The sequence below is a fragment of the Pseudophryne corroboree genome, chromosome 2 (genome assembly GCF_028390025.1).
Source record: "Pseudophryne corroboree isolate aPseCor3 chromosome 2, aPseCor3.hap2, whole genome shotgun sequence".
NCBI classification, from domain to species: Eukaryota; Metazoa; Chordata; class Amphibia; order Anura; family Myobatrachidae; genus Pseudophryne; species Pseudophryne corroboree.
In genome coordinates, this window is record NC_086445.1 from 152504534 (window position 1) to 152517016 (window position 12483).

Genomic DNA, 12483 nt, shown 5'->3' on the forward strand with positions numbered 1-12483 from the left:
TGTGGTAGAGGGGGACCTTCTATGTATATGAATATGAAAATGAATTTATGTAAATGGGGGCATTAGATTATGTTCCATGTTCATGTAATATATATGTTTCGTTATTTCACTAGAAGTCTTTTTAATAAGAGAATGCAATTGATTTATATTGAATATGCACAGATCTGAAATATGGAACGCAATTGACATGCATGCAATGCATATATATGATGCTGAATACTTGCAGATAAATTACTGAGGATATGAATGAGATCTGTTAAGGCGAGTCTGTGTAAGGTATGGACACCTGGAAAAGATACTAAGGGCATAAAATGATGCATACAAAGTGCGCGTGCGTGACACCAGTGGCACGCAGATGACACGCACGGAATACGCGTGCGTGATAGCCTAGCGCCCGGAAACAGACATCAGTGGCATGCAGATGACACGCACGGAAGACGCATGCGTGATAGTCTAGCGCCCGGAAGCGGAGATTGAGGAGACTATTTAATGTGAATATACGGGAGCATGAGCATTATTACTCCTGAGGAAGCCGCCGATTCTAAAGGCGGGGAAACGCGTTGAGTTATCTGCTACACGGATCCGGTACCTATACACTCAAACGGGACATTCAACGAGCGGACCTCTGGTGCGGCAGAACCCCGAGAAGGAAGTTTAACCAGCACCAGCTGCAGGTGCACGGGGGAGACAACTAAACAGTAAGCCGACAGAGGCGGTAATGCCCGGAATAGAGTGAATTTCTCCTGATGATAAATGGCGGTATGCTCAGTTATGGGTGCTTTTTATGCATAACAACTGCAGGATATAGGAGAAATTTTGATTGTGATCACAATATATATTGCAATTTTTTGGACACTACTGGCTATCCTAACAACTAAACATCTAGCTATGCATGTAAAACTATACTAACAGCTGTGGATGGAGCCGTGATTAAATCAACCAGTTTTGCATGCTAAAACCTTACTAACAGCTGTGGACTGAGTTTTGATTGAAAATAGGGCTGATTACTAAACTATTCACTAAAGACTCTCACTAATCAATGGCTGATCTATTTCATCAATATCTCATTAGTAGTATTGAGGACTTACACTAATCAATTGCTAATATATATATTTGTGTTTTATTAATTATCTATTGATTGTTCTATGAACATCGTTTGGAACTGAGATAATTGTATGGTATTGGATACTAAAAGCTTAGGATTGTATATTATGAATTGTGACCGAGGTTACTTGGTTCTTTTTATTAATTTTAGCACCGGCCGTGTGTACATTTGTTTGTTGTATGTATAATTGTTTGTATGTGATAATAAATTCATAAAAATATATATTCTGACTACGCAGCGCTTCAATTATCTGTATACCATACAATCAGCAGCTAAATCCCATAATAATGAAGTTGTACTTGCAGTGGTTACAAGTTACAGTGTTGTTCTGGCATGTCACTAGCTGTTTGTAAAGTGATTTTCTATTTCGTCCTAGAGGATGTTGGGCACTCTCAAAATACCATGGGTTATAGACGGGATCCGCAGGAGACATGGGCACTTTAAGACTTTCAAAGGGGCGTGACCTGGCTCTTCCCTCTATATCCCTCCCCAGACTCGGTTTTAGAAATGTGCCCGGAGGGGAGACAGGGCACTCGGGGGAGCTCCTAGAGTTTCTCTGAAAAGACTTAATGTTAGGTTTTTTATTTTGGGGAGATCTGCTGGCTACAGACTCCCTGCTTCGTGGGAAAGAGGGGAGAGCAGTCTAGACCCACTTCTAATGAGTTTCAGGGCGGGGGGGGGGGGCGCCCTGGGGAGCTTGTTACCTCTATAAACTGACTGGCAATGATATTCAGTGCTCAGGCACTGTCCGCAATACCCCCGCCAGGATAAATATATAAAATTAAGCGTGACGAAGCGCGCCATGTTGGGGGCGGGGCTTCTTCCTCACTGCTCACTGGCGCCATTTTCCTCAGTGAAGTCGCTGGTCTTTCCTCACCCGCAGCAAGTACCAGGGGGCTCAAAACAGAAGGGGGGGGCGCATATTTATTTATTATAAGTAAAGCGCAGCAGCTCTGGGACATTTATTAGTGTGGTCAGACCTGCTTATTTGGCGCTGGGGTGTGAGCTGGCTATTTCACTTTGTGTTCCCTCACAGACTTGGTGTGTGTGCTGTCTCTGGGTAGTCGACATGTCGGAGGCAGATTATCCTTCTTCGGGGGATAATTTATCAGGGGCACCGAATGTTTTGGGGGTGGCCCTGTCTGCACCGCCGACTGCAGATTGATTAACTACATATTCATTCCGGGAGTGGACAACTGGGAAGCAGATTTCCTCAGCAGACACGACCTTCATCCAGGAGAGTGGAGCCTCCATCAGGAGGTCTTCACACTGATAACATGCTAGTTTCACGTCATCAAATCAAAAATTTGATCAGTGTGGAAAAGATCAGTCGAGGACGCTTTATTACAAATGCAAGACCCTGCGGGGTCGCACAAGCGTAGTTTTGACCAGTTAGTTGACACGGATACCGACACGGACTCGGAGGCCGATGTCGATTATGCTGATTCTAGGTTGGACCCTAAATTGGCTAAGAGTATTCAGTATATGAATGTTGCTGTCAAAGATATCTTGAATATTAATGAGGACCCTATTACACCTGAAACCAGGGTCCTTATTTAGAAGGAAAAGAAGCGCTTGGTTACATTTCCTCCTTGTTTCGAACTGAACGCTCTCTTAGATAGCATTAGGAACAGCCCTGATATAAAAAATTTGATTCCTAAAATGATCAGAGTGGCGTAGCCCTTTCCCGAGTCTGATAGGGATACGTGGGAAAATCCCCCCACAGTAGACAAAGCCCTGGCGCGTTTGTCAAAACAGGTAGCCCTCCCTGCAGCCCAATCAACTGCCCTCAAGGAGCCGGCGGACCGTAAGCAGGAGGCTACCCTAAAGGCTATTTTCACTACTACAGGGATGCTGCTCAGGCCTCTTATTGCGTCTGCGTGGGTCAGTAGTGCTATTGAAAAGTGGGCGGACACTTTGTCTTCTGATTGGGATACTCTGGACAGAGATAACATCCAGGTAACGCTTGGTTATATCAGAGATGCAGCTGCATACTTGAAAGAGGCTGCAAGGGATGCTGGCCTGCTAGGTGCTAAGGCGAATGCTATGTCCGTTGCGGCTAGGCGAGCGCTCTGGACTCACCAGTGGAATGCTGATGCTAATCCCAAGAGAAATATGGAGTCTCTTCATTTTAAGGGAGGTGAACTTTTCGGTGACGGTCTTACTGATTTAGTATCAGCAGCTACCGCGGGTAAATCTACCTTTTTACCTTCTGTTCCTACGCAACAGAAGAAACCGCCACATTATCAAATGCAGTCCTTTCGGCCCAACAAGTATAGAAGAGGCCGAGGAAACTTCTTCCTGGCTACCAGAGGTAGAGGAAGAGGCAAGAGGGTACCCGCATCCTCGAGTTCCCAGGAGCAGAAGTCCTCCCCGGCTTCTGCCAAATCCTCCGCATGACGCCAGGTCTCCCTTACAGGGGCCCGCACCGGTGGGGGCACGCCTAAAGCTTTTCAGTCAGGTCTGGGTTCGCTCGGGTCTAGACCCTTGGGTATTGAGTATTGTGTCCCAAGGGTACAAACTGGAGTTTCAAGACGTTCCTCCTCACCGTTTTTTCAGATCAGCCTTACCAGCTTCGCTTCCGGACTGGGCTCTGGTCTGCGGTGCAGTACAAAACTTGTGTCAAAATCAGGTTGTGGTCCCGGTATCCCTGGCGCGGCAGGGGTTTTATTCAAGCCTGTTTGTGGTGCCGAAGCCGGATGGCTCGGTAAGACCAATCCTCAACCTGAAATCTCTCAATTTCTTCCTGGTGAAATTCAAATTCAAGATGGAGTCTCTCAGAGCGGTGATCTCCAGTCTGGAGGAGGGGGAATTCATGGTCTCATTGGACATCAAGGATGCCTACCTTCATGTCCCCATTTATCCTCCTCATCAAAGTTTCCTGAGGTTTGCTATCCAGGATACGCACTACCAGTTTCAGACGTTGCCGTTTGGTGAAAATCCTCGGAGCCGTGGATAGACCAAAGTAATGGTAGAAATGATGGTTCTCCTGCGCAAGCAAGGGGTTACAATTATCCCGTACTTGAACGATCTCTTGATAAAGGCGAGGTCCAAGGACAAATTGTTGCAGGACATTGCACTATCCCTGTCAATTCTACAATAGTACGACTGGCTCCTGAACTTGCCGAAATCACAGTTAATCCCGACAACCCGGTTGGCGTTTTTGGGTATGATACTGGACACGGTCCAACAGAGAGTGCTCCTCCCCATGGAGAAAGCTCGGGAAATTCAGAGTCTGGTAAGACTCTTGCTAAAACCGAAAACGGTCTCCATTCATCAATGCATTCAATTGCTGGGAAAAATGGTGGCGGCATACAAGGCCCTCCAGTTTGGGAGGTTCCATGCCAGAGTGTTCCAGTGGGACCTGTTGGACAAATGTTCCGGATCCCACTTTCATATGCATCGGAGGATAATTCTATCTCCCAACACCAGAGTCTCACTTCTGTGGTGGCTCCACAGCTCTCACCTCCTTGCGGGATGCCGGTTCGGGATCCAGGACTGGATCCTGGTAACCACGGATGCAAGTCCGAGGTTGGGGGGCAGTCACTCTGGGGGTGAGCTTCCAAGGAAGATGGTCAAGTCCGGAAACGCATCTTCACATAAACGTTCTGGAACTGAGAGCCATTTACAACGGCCTCCTACAAGCGGAACATCTTCTTCGGAACCTGCTGGTTCTGATCCAATCGGACAATGTCACGGCAGTGGCTTACATCAACCGCCAAGGCTGCATGAGAAGCAGAGCAGCAATGGCAGAAGCCACGAAAATTCTTCGTTGGGCGGAAAAACATACAAGCGCTCTGTCGGCAATATTCATTCCGGGAGTGGACAACTGGGAAGCAGATTTCCTCAGCAGACACGACCTTCATCCAGGAGAGTGGAGCCTCCATCAGGAGGTCTTCACACTGATAACAGTTCGATGGGGGTTCCCCATATAGACATGATGGCGTCTCGCCTCAATAGAAAACTTCTGAGGTATTGTTCCAGGTCCAGGGACCCTCAGGCGGAGGTAGTGGATGCGCTGACAACACCCTGGGTGTTTCAGTCGGTGTACATTTTCCCTCCGCTTCCTCTCATCCCAAAGGTGTTGAGAATTCTAAAAAGAACAAACATTCCAGCGCTCCTTGTAGCCCCAGATTGGCCAAGGAGAACGTGGTACCCGGGTCTTCAGACGTTACTAGTCGACGATCCCTGGCCTCTTCCTCTTCTCGAGGACCTGCTGCGGCAGGGGCCATTCGTTCACCAAGACTTACAGCGGCTACGTTTGACGTCATGGCGGTTGAACGCCAGATTTTAGCCCGAAAGGGTATTCCCAGTGAAGTCATACCTACTCTTATTCTTGCCAGGAAGGCTGTGATGTCAAAGCACTATCACCGTATTTGGAGGAAGTATATTTCCTGGTGCGAGTCCAAGAGAGCTCCAGTGGAGAAATTTGACCTAGGATGTTTTCTCCATTTTCTACAGAATGGAGTGGATGCGGGCCCTAAATTAGGCTCCATTAAAGTGCAGATTTCTGCCTTGTCTATTTTCTTTCAGAAACCATTGGCCTCACTTCCTGAAGTGCAGACCTTTGTGAAAGGGGTGTTGCACATCCAACCTCCTTTTGTGCCCCCTGTGGCACCTTGGGACCTTAACGTCGTATTATCGTTCCTTCAGTCACATTGGTTTGAACCTTTGCGTAAAGTGGAATTAAAATTCCTCACTTGAAAAGTTGTCATTTTGTTGGCGTTGGCATCTGCAAGGCGGATGTCTGAGTTGGCGGCCTTGTCTCACATGAGCCCTTACTTAATTTTCCATGAAGATAGAGCAGAGTTGCGAACTCGGCAACAATTTTCTTCAAAGGTAGTTTCCTCTTTTCATATCAACCAACCTATTGTGGTGCCAGTGGCTACTGGCGCTTTGGCTGAGAATAAGTCTCTGGATGTGGTCAGAGCTTTAAAGATTTATGTAGCCAGGACGACTCCATTGAGGAAAACAGAGTCTCTGTTTATTTTGTATGCTCCCAATAAGATTGGGGTTCCTGCTTCCAAGCAGACCATTGCCCACTGGATATGTCAGACGATTCAGCAGGCTCATTCAACGGCAGGCTTGCCGTTGCCAAAATCAGTGAAGGCCCATTCCACTAGGAAGGTGGGTTCGTCCTGGGCGGCTGCCCGGGGTGTCTCGGCATTGCAACTTTTAAATTCTACAAGTTTGATACCTTGGCCGACGAAGACCTTAAATTTGGTAAATCGGCGCTGCAGAGTCATCCGCACTCTCCCACCCGCTATTGAGCTTTGGTATAAACCCCATGGTCTTTTGAGAGTGCCCAACATTCTCTAGGACGAAATAGAAAATAGGATTTTAAATACCTACCGGTAAATCCTTTTCTATGAGTCCGTAGAGGATGTTGGGCGCCCGTCCCAGTGCGTACTGTATCTGCAGTTTAGTTCTGGTTACACACAGGTTGTGTTTTTGGGTTTTTCTTCGGCTTGTTGCTGAGGTTTTGTCCATGTCCGTTGATATGTGTTCAGTTATCTGCCATGTTATACGGCATGCTTATGGCGTGAGCTGGTGTTGGCTCACCTTGTTTGTTAAGTCCTTTCCTCGTAATGTCCGTCTCGCCGGGCACAGTTCCAAACTGAGTCTGGGGAAGGATATAGAGGGAGGAGCCAGGTCACGCCCCTTTGAAAGTCTTAAAGTGCCCATGTCTCCTGCGGATCCCATCTATACCCCATGGTCTTTTGAGAGTGCCCAACATCCTCTACGGACTCATAGAAAAGGATCTACCGGTAGGTATTTAAAATCCTATTATTTACATTATCATAAATGGATTATCTCCTCTTGTATATATTATAATGTTTGTAGTTGGGTTTGGTTAGATTTGGGATGGTTTACATACAAATGCAATGTTTGGGAAACTGCGCATGCACAGAACCTGTCCTGCATGAAGGGCCCTGAGAGCCATGTCAAGCGCGGGGTGGGAAAGCTTAAAAAAAATCACGCCTGTTAATATTAAATTATGTAAAAATTCAATTGGGGCTCCATGGAGGGCACTATTTTAACACAAGGGGCAGAGGGGGGTGCCGGGGAGGGCACCCGCTTTATAACTTACTTGATCAGGAAGCGGATCCCTCCTATTTGTAGGACCGTCTTCCCAATGATATTTGGGAAAATGATGCAGGCCAATAGAGAGCAACGACTCTGGCACCTCCAGCAGCTTGGGCCCGGGTTATTAGTACCCCCACCCCATCATACTGGCACCGCTGTCTGCATGATCGCTATTAGTCCTCCCCCCCCCCCCCCGCCCAGCGGCGTTTGGGGGTGGACTGAGGAGGGCAACCAAGACCCTTCTACAAAACAGGGATATGTTTTGTAGACGTGCAGAGCATTGTCGGACGCAAGCTCACTGGAACCCGCTGAGGGGTTCTGACGGCCAGTCTGAGTAAGCTTCGCTTTACACAGACCAGCGACCATTGCGACCTTTACTCGGATCTCGGATGCATGTAGGAGGCGTCTGTTTCCTACATTAGTATTATTAGTAGATTTGTTGTACGGTAATGCACAGCCGCTACTGAGTCAGGAACATGGGCCCTAGTCGGGTATAGCAAGCGGTGGATAATGATATTTTCTCTGACGTCCTAGTGGATGCTGGGAACTCCGTAAGGACCATGGGGAATAGCGGGCTCTGCAGGAGACTGGGCACTCTAAAGAAAAGATTAGGTACTATCTGGTGTGCACTGGCTCCTCCCTCTATGCCCCTCCTCCAGACCTCAGTTAGAATCTGTGCCCGGCCAGAGCTGGGTGCTCCTAGTGGGCTCTCCTGAGCTTGCTAGAAAAGAAAGTATTTATTAGGTTTTTTTTTATTTTCAGTGAGCTTCTGCTGGCAACAGACTCACTGCTACGTGGGACTGAGGGGAGAGAAGCAAACCTACCTGCTTGCAGCTAGCTTGTGCTTCTTAGGCTACTGGACACCATTAGCTCCAGAGGGTTCGAACACAGGACCTGACCTCGATCCTCCGTTCCCGGAGCCGCGCCGCCGTCCCCCTTGCAGAGCCAGAAGACAAGAAGAGTGAAGACGACGAAATCGGCGGCAGAAGACTCCTGTCTTCATTTAAGGTAGCGCACAGCACCGCAGCTGTGCGCCATTGCTCCCAGTACACTTAGACACTCCGGTCACTGTAGGGTGCAGGGCGCTGGGGGGGGGGGGCGCCCTGGGCAGCAATTAAAATACCTTTTGGCATTAAAAAATACATATATACAGTCTGGCACTGTATATATGTAAAAGCCCCCGCCATTAACTTTACACAAAACGCGGGACAGAAGCCCGCCACTGAGGGGGCGGCGCCTTCTTCCTCAGCACACCAGCGCCATTTTCCCTTCACAGCTCCGCTGGAAGCAGCTCCCCAGGCTCTCCCCTGCAGTATCCAGGTACAAGAAGGGTTAAAAAGAGAGGGGGGGCACATAAATTTAGGCGCAAATAAGTCATATAAGGCAGCTATTGGGAAATCACTTATTGTAAGTGAAAATCCCTGTGTTATATAGCGCTGTGGTGTGTGCTGGCATACTCTCTCTCTGTCTCCCCAAAGGACTTTGTGGGGTCCTGTCCTCAGTCTGAGTATTCCCTGTGTGTGTGCGGTGTGTCCGTACGGCTGTGTCGACATGTATGATGAGGAAGGTTACGTGGAGGCGGAGCAAGGGCAGATAAGTGTGGTGTCGCCCCCGTCGGGGCCGACACCTGATTGGATGGATATGTGGAAGGTCTTAAACGACAATGTCAACTCCTTACGTAAAAGGTTTGATGACGCTGCAGCCTTGGGACAGCCGGGGTCTCAGCCCGCGCCTGCCCAGGCGACTCAGAAACCGTCAGGGGCTCATAAACGCCCTCTATCTCAGATGGTTGACACAGATGTCGACACGGAGTCCGACTCCAGTGTAGACGATGGTGAGACACATTTACAGTCTAAAAAGGCCATCCGATGCATGATTACTGCAATGAAAGATGTATTACACATTTCTGACGTTAACCCGGTTACTACCAAGAGGGTTTATATGTTTGGGGAGAAAAAGCAGCCAGTGACTTTTCCCCCATCTGATGAATTAAATGAATTGTGTGAAGAAGCGTGGAGTTCCCCTGATAAGAAACTAGTGATTTCTAGGAGGTCACTGATGGCGTACCCTTTCCCGCCAACGGACAGGTTACGTTGGGAAACATCCCCTAGGGTGGACAAGGCGCTCACACGCTTATCAAAAAGGGTGGCCCTGCCGTCTCAGGATACGGCCGCCCTAAAGGAGCCTGCGGATAGAAAGCAGGAAGCTATCCTGAAGTCTGTGTATACACACTCTGGCACTCTACTGAGACCTGCTATTGCTTCAGCCTGGATGTGTAGTGCTGCAGCAGCATGGACTGATACTCTGTCAGACAACATTGATTCCCTCGACAGGGATACTATTTTGCTAACCCTAGAACATATAAAAGACGTCGTCTTATATATGCGGGATGCCCAGAGGGACATTTGCCTGCTGGGCTCTAGAATTAATGCAATGTCCATTTCTGCCAGGAGGGTCTTATGGACTCGGCAATGGACAGGAGATGCTGATTCTAAAAAACACATGGAGGTTTTGCCTTATAAGGGTGAGGAATTGTTTGGGGACGGTCTCTCGGACCTCGTATCCACAGCGACAGCTGGAAAGTCGACTTTTTTACCTCGGATTTCCTCACAGCCTAAGAAAGCACCGTATTATCAAATGCAGTCCTTTCGGTCTCAGAAAGGCAAGCGGGTCAGAGGCGCATCCTTTCTGGCCAGAGGCAGGGGTAGAGGAAAGAAGCTGCACCATGTAGCCAGTTCCCAGGAACAAAAATCCTCCCCTGCTTCCACTAAGTCCACCGCATGACGTTGGGGCTCCACAGGCGGAGCCAGGTGCGGTGGGGACGCGTCTCCGAAACTTCAGCAACCAGTGGGTTCGCTCACAGGTGGATCTCTGGGCTGTACAAATTGTATCTCAGGGGTACAAGCTGGAGTTCGAAGCGACTCCTCCCCCCCCCCCCCCCCCCCCCCCGCCGTTACCTCAAATCAGCCTTGCCAGCTTCCCCCAGGGAAAGGGAGGTAGTACTGGCGGCAATTCACAAGCTGTACCTCCAGCAGGTGATAATCAGGGTCCCCCTACTTCAACAGGGAAGGGGTTACTATTCCACAATGTTTGTGGTACCGAAACCGGACGGTTCGGTGAGACCCATTCTGAATTTAAAATCCTTGAACACTTATATAAAGAAATTCAAGTTCAAAATGGAATCGCTCAGAGCGGTTATTGCAAGCCTGGAAGAGGGGGATTTTATGGTGTCGCTGGACATCAAGGATGCTTACTTGCATGTCCCCATTTACCCACCTCACCAGGAGTACCTCAGGTTTGTGGTACAGGACTGTCATTACCAATTCCAGCCGTTGCCGGATATTTACCAAGGTAATGGCCGAAATGATGATACTCCTTCGGAAGAAGGGAGTTATAATTATCCCGTACTTGGACGATCTCCTCATAAAGGCGAGGTCCAGAGAGCAGTTGTTGGTCAGCGTAGCACTCTCTCAGGAAGTGTTGCAACAGCACGGCTGGATTCTGAATATCCTAAAGTCGCAGCTGATTCCTACGACGCGTCTGCTGTTCCTGGGCATGATTCTGGACAGGACGCACTAGTGACACCGTGGGTGTACCAGTCGGTTTATGTGTTTCCTCCTCTTCCTCTCATACCCAAGGTACTGAGGATAGTAAGAAAGAGAGGAGTAAAAACAATACTCATAGTTCCGGATTGGCCAAGAAGAACTTGGTACCCAGAACTACAAGAAATGATCTCAGAGGACCCATGGCCTCTGCCTCTCAGACAGGACCTGTTGCAGCAGGGGCCCTGTCTGTTCCAAGACTTACCGCGGCTGCGTTTGACGGCATGGCGGTTGAACGCCGGATCCTAACGGAAAAGGGCATTCCAGATGAAGCGATTCCTACGCTGATAAAAGCTAGGAAGGATGTGACGGCAAAGCATTATCACCGTATATGGCGAAAATATGTTGCTTGGTGTGAGGCCAGGAAGTCCCCAAAAGAGGAATTCCAGCTGGGTCGATTTCTGCGCTTCCTACAGCCAGGGGTGACTATGGGCCTAAAATTGGGGTACATAAAGGTCCAGATTTCGGCCCTATCTATTTTCTTTCAAAAAGAACTGGCTTCACTGCCTGAGGTTCAGACGTTTGTTAAGGGAGTGCTGCACATTTAGCCCCCTTTTGTGCCACCAGTGGCGCCTTGGGACCTAAACGTTGTGTTGGATTTCCTGAAATCCCACTGGTTTGAGCCACTTCAGACCGTGGAGCTAAAGTATCTCACGTGGAAGGTGGTCATGCTGTTGGCCTTAGCTTCAGCTTGGCATGTGTCAGAATTGGCGGCTTTGTCATGTAAAAGCCCATATCTGATCTTCCATATGGACAGGGCAGAATTGAGGACTCGTCCCCAATTTCTCCCAAAGGTGGTGTCAGCGTTTCATTTGAACCAACCTATTGTGGTGCCTGCGGCTACTCGGGACTTGGAGGACTCCAAGTTACTTGATGTAGTCAGGGCTTTGAAAATCTATGTAGCCAGGACGGCTGGAGCAAACTATTGCTCGCTGGATCTGTGGCACGATTCAGCTGGCGCATTCTGCGGCTGGACTGCCGCATCCAAAATCAGTAAAAGCCCATTCCACAAGGAAGGTGGGCTCTTCTTGGGCGGCTGCCCGAGGGGTCTCGGCTTTACAGCTTTGCCGAGCGGCTACTTGGTCGGGTTCAAACACTTTTGCAAAGTTCTACAAGTTTGATACCCTGGCTGAGGAGGACCTTGTGTTTGCTCATTCGGTGCTGCAGAGTCATCCGCACTCTCCCGCCCGTTTGGGAGCTTTGGTATAATCCCCATGGTCCTTACGGAGTTCCCAGCATCCACTAGGACGTCAGAGAAAATAAGAATGTACTCACCGGTAATTCTATTTCTCGTAGTCCGTAGTGGATGCTGGGCGCCCGTCCCAAGTGCGGACTCTCTGCAATACGTGTATATAGTTATTGCTAAATAAGGGTTATTGTTATGAGCCATCCGTTGAATGAGGCTCAGTTATTGTTCATACTGTTAACTGGGTAAGGTTATCACAAGTTGTACGGTGTGATTGGTGTGGCTGGTATGAGTCTTACCCTGGATTCCAAAAATCCTTTCCTTGTAATGTCAGCTCTTCCGGGCACAGTTTCCCTAACTGAGGTCTGGAGGAGGGGCATAAAGGGAGGAGCCAGTGCACACCAGATAGTACCTAATCTTTTCTTTAGAGTGCCCAGTCTCCTGCGGAGCCTGCTATTCCCCATGGTCCTTACGGAGTTCCCAGCATCCACTACGGACTACGA

General features: G+C 48.8%; 1 protein-coding gene across 1 annotated transcript in view; it reads left to right on the forward strand.

Moving 5' to 3' along the window:
- The window catches only part of EXOSC8 (exosome component 8), a 116177-nt gene that overhangs the window by 6258 nt on the left and 97436 nt on the right, over positions 1 to 12483 (forward strand). The gene's annotated exons all lie outside the window — the stretch shown is intronic.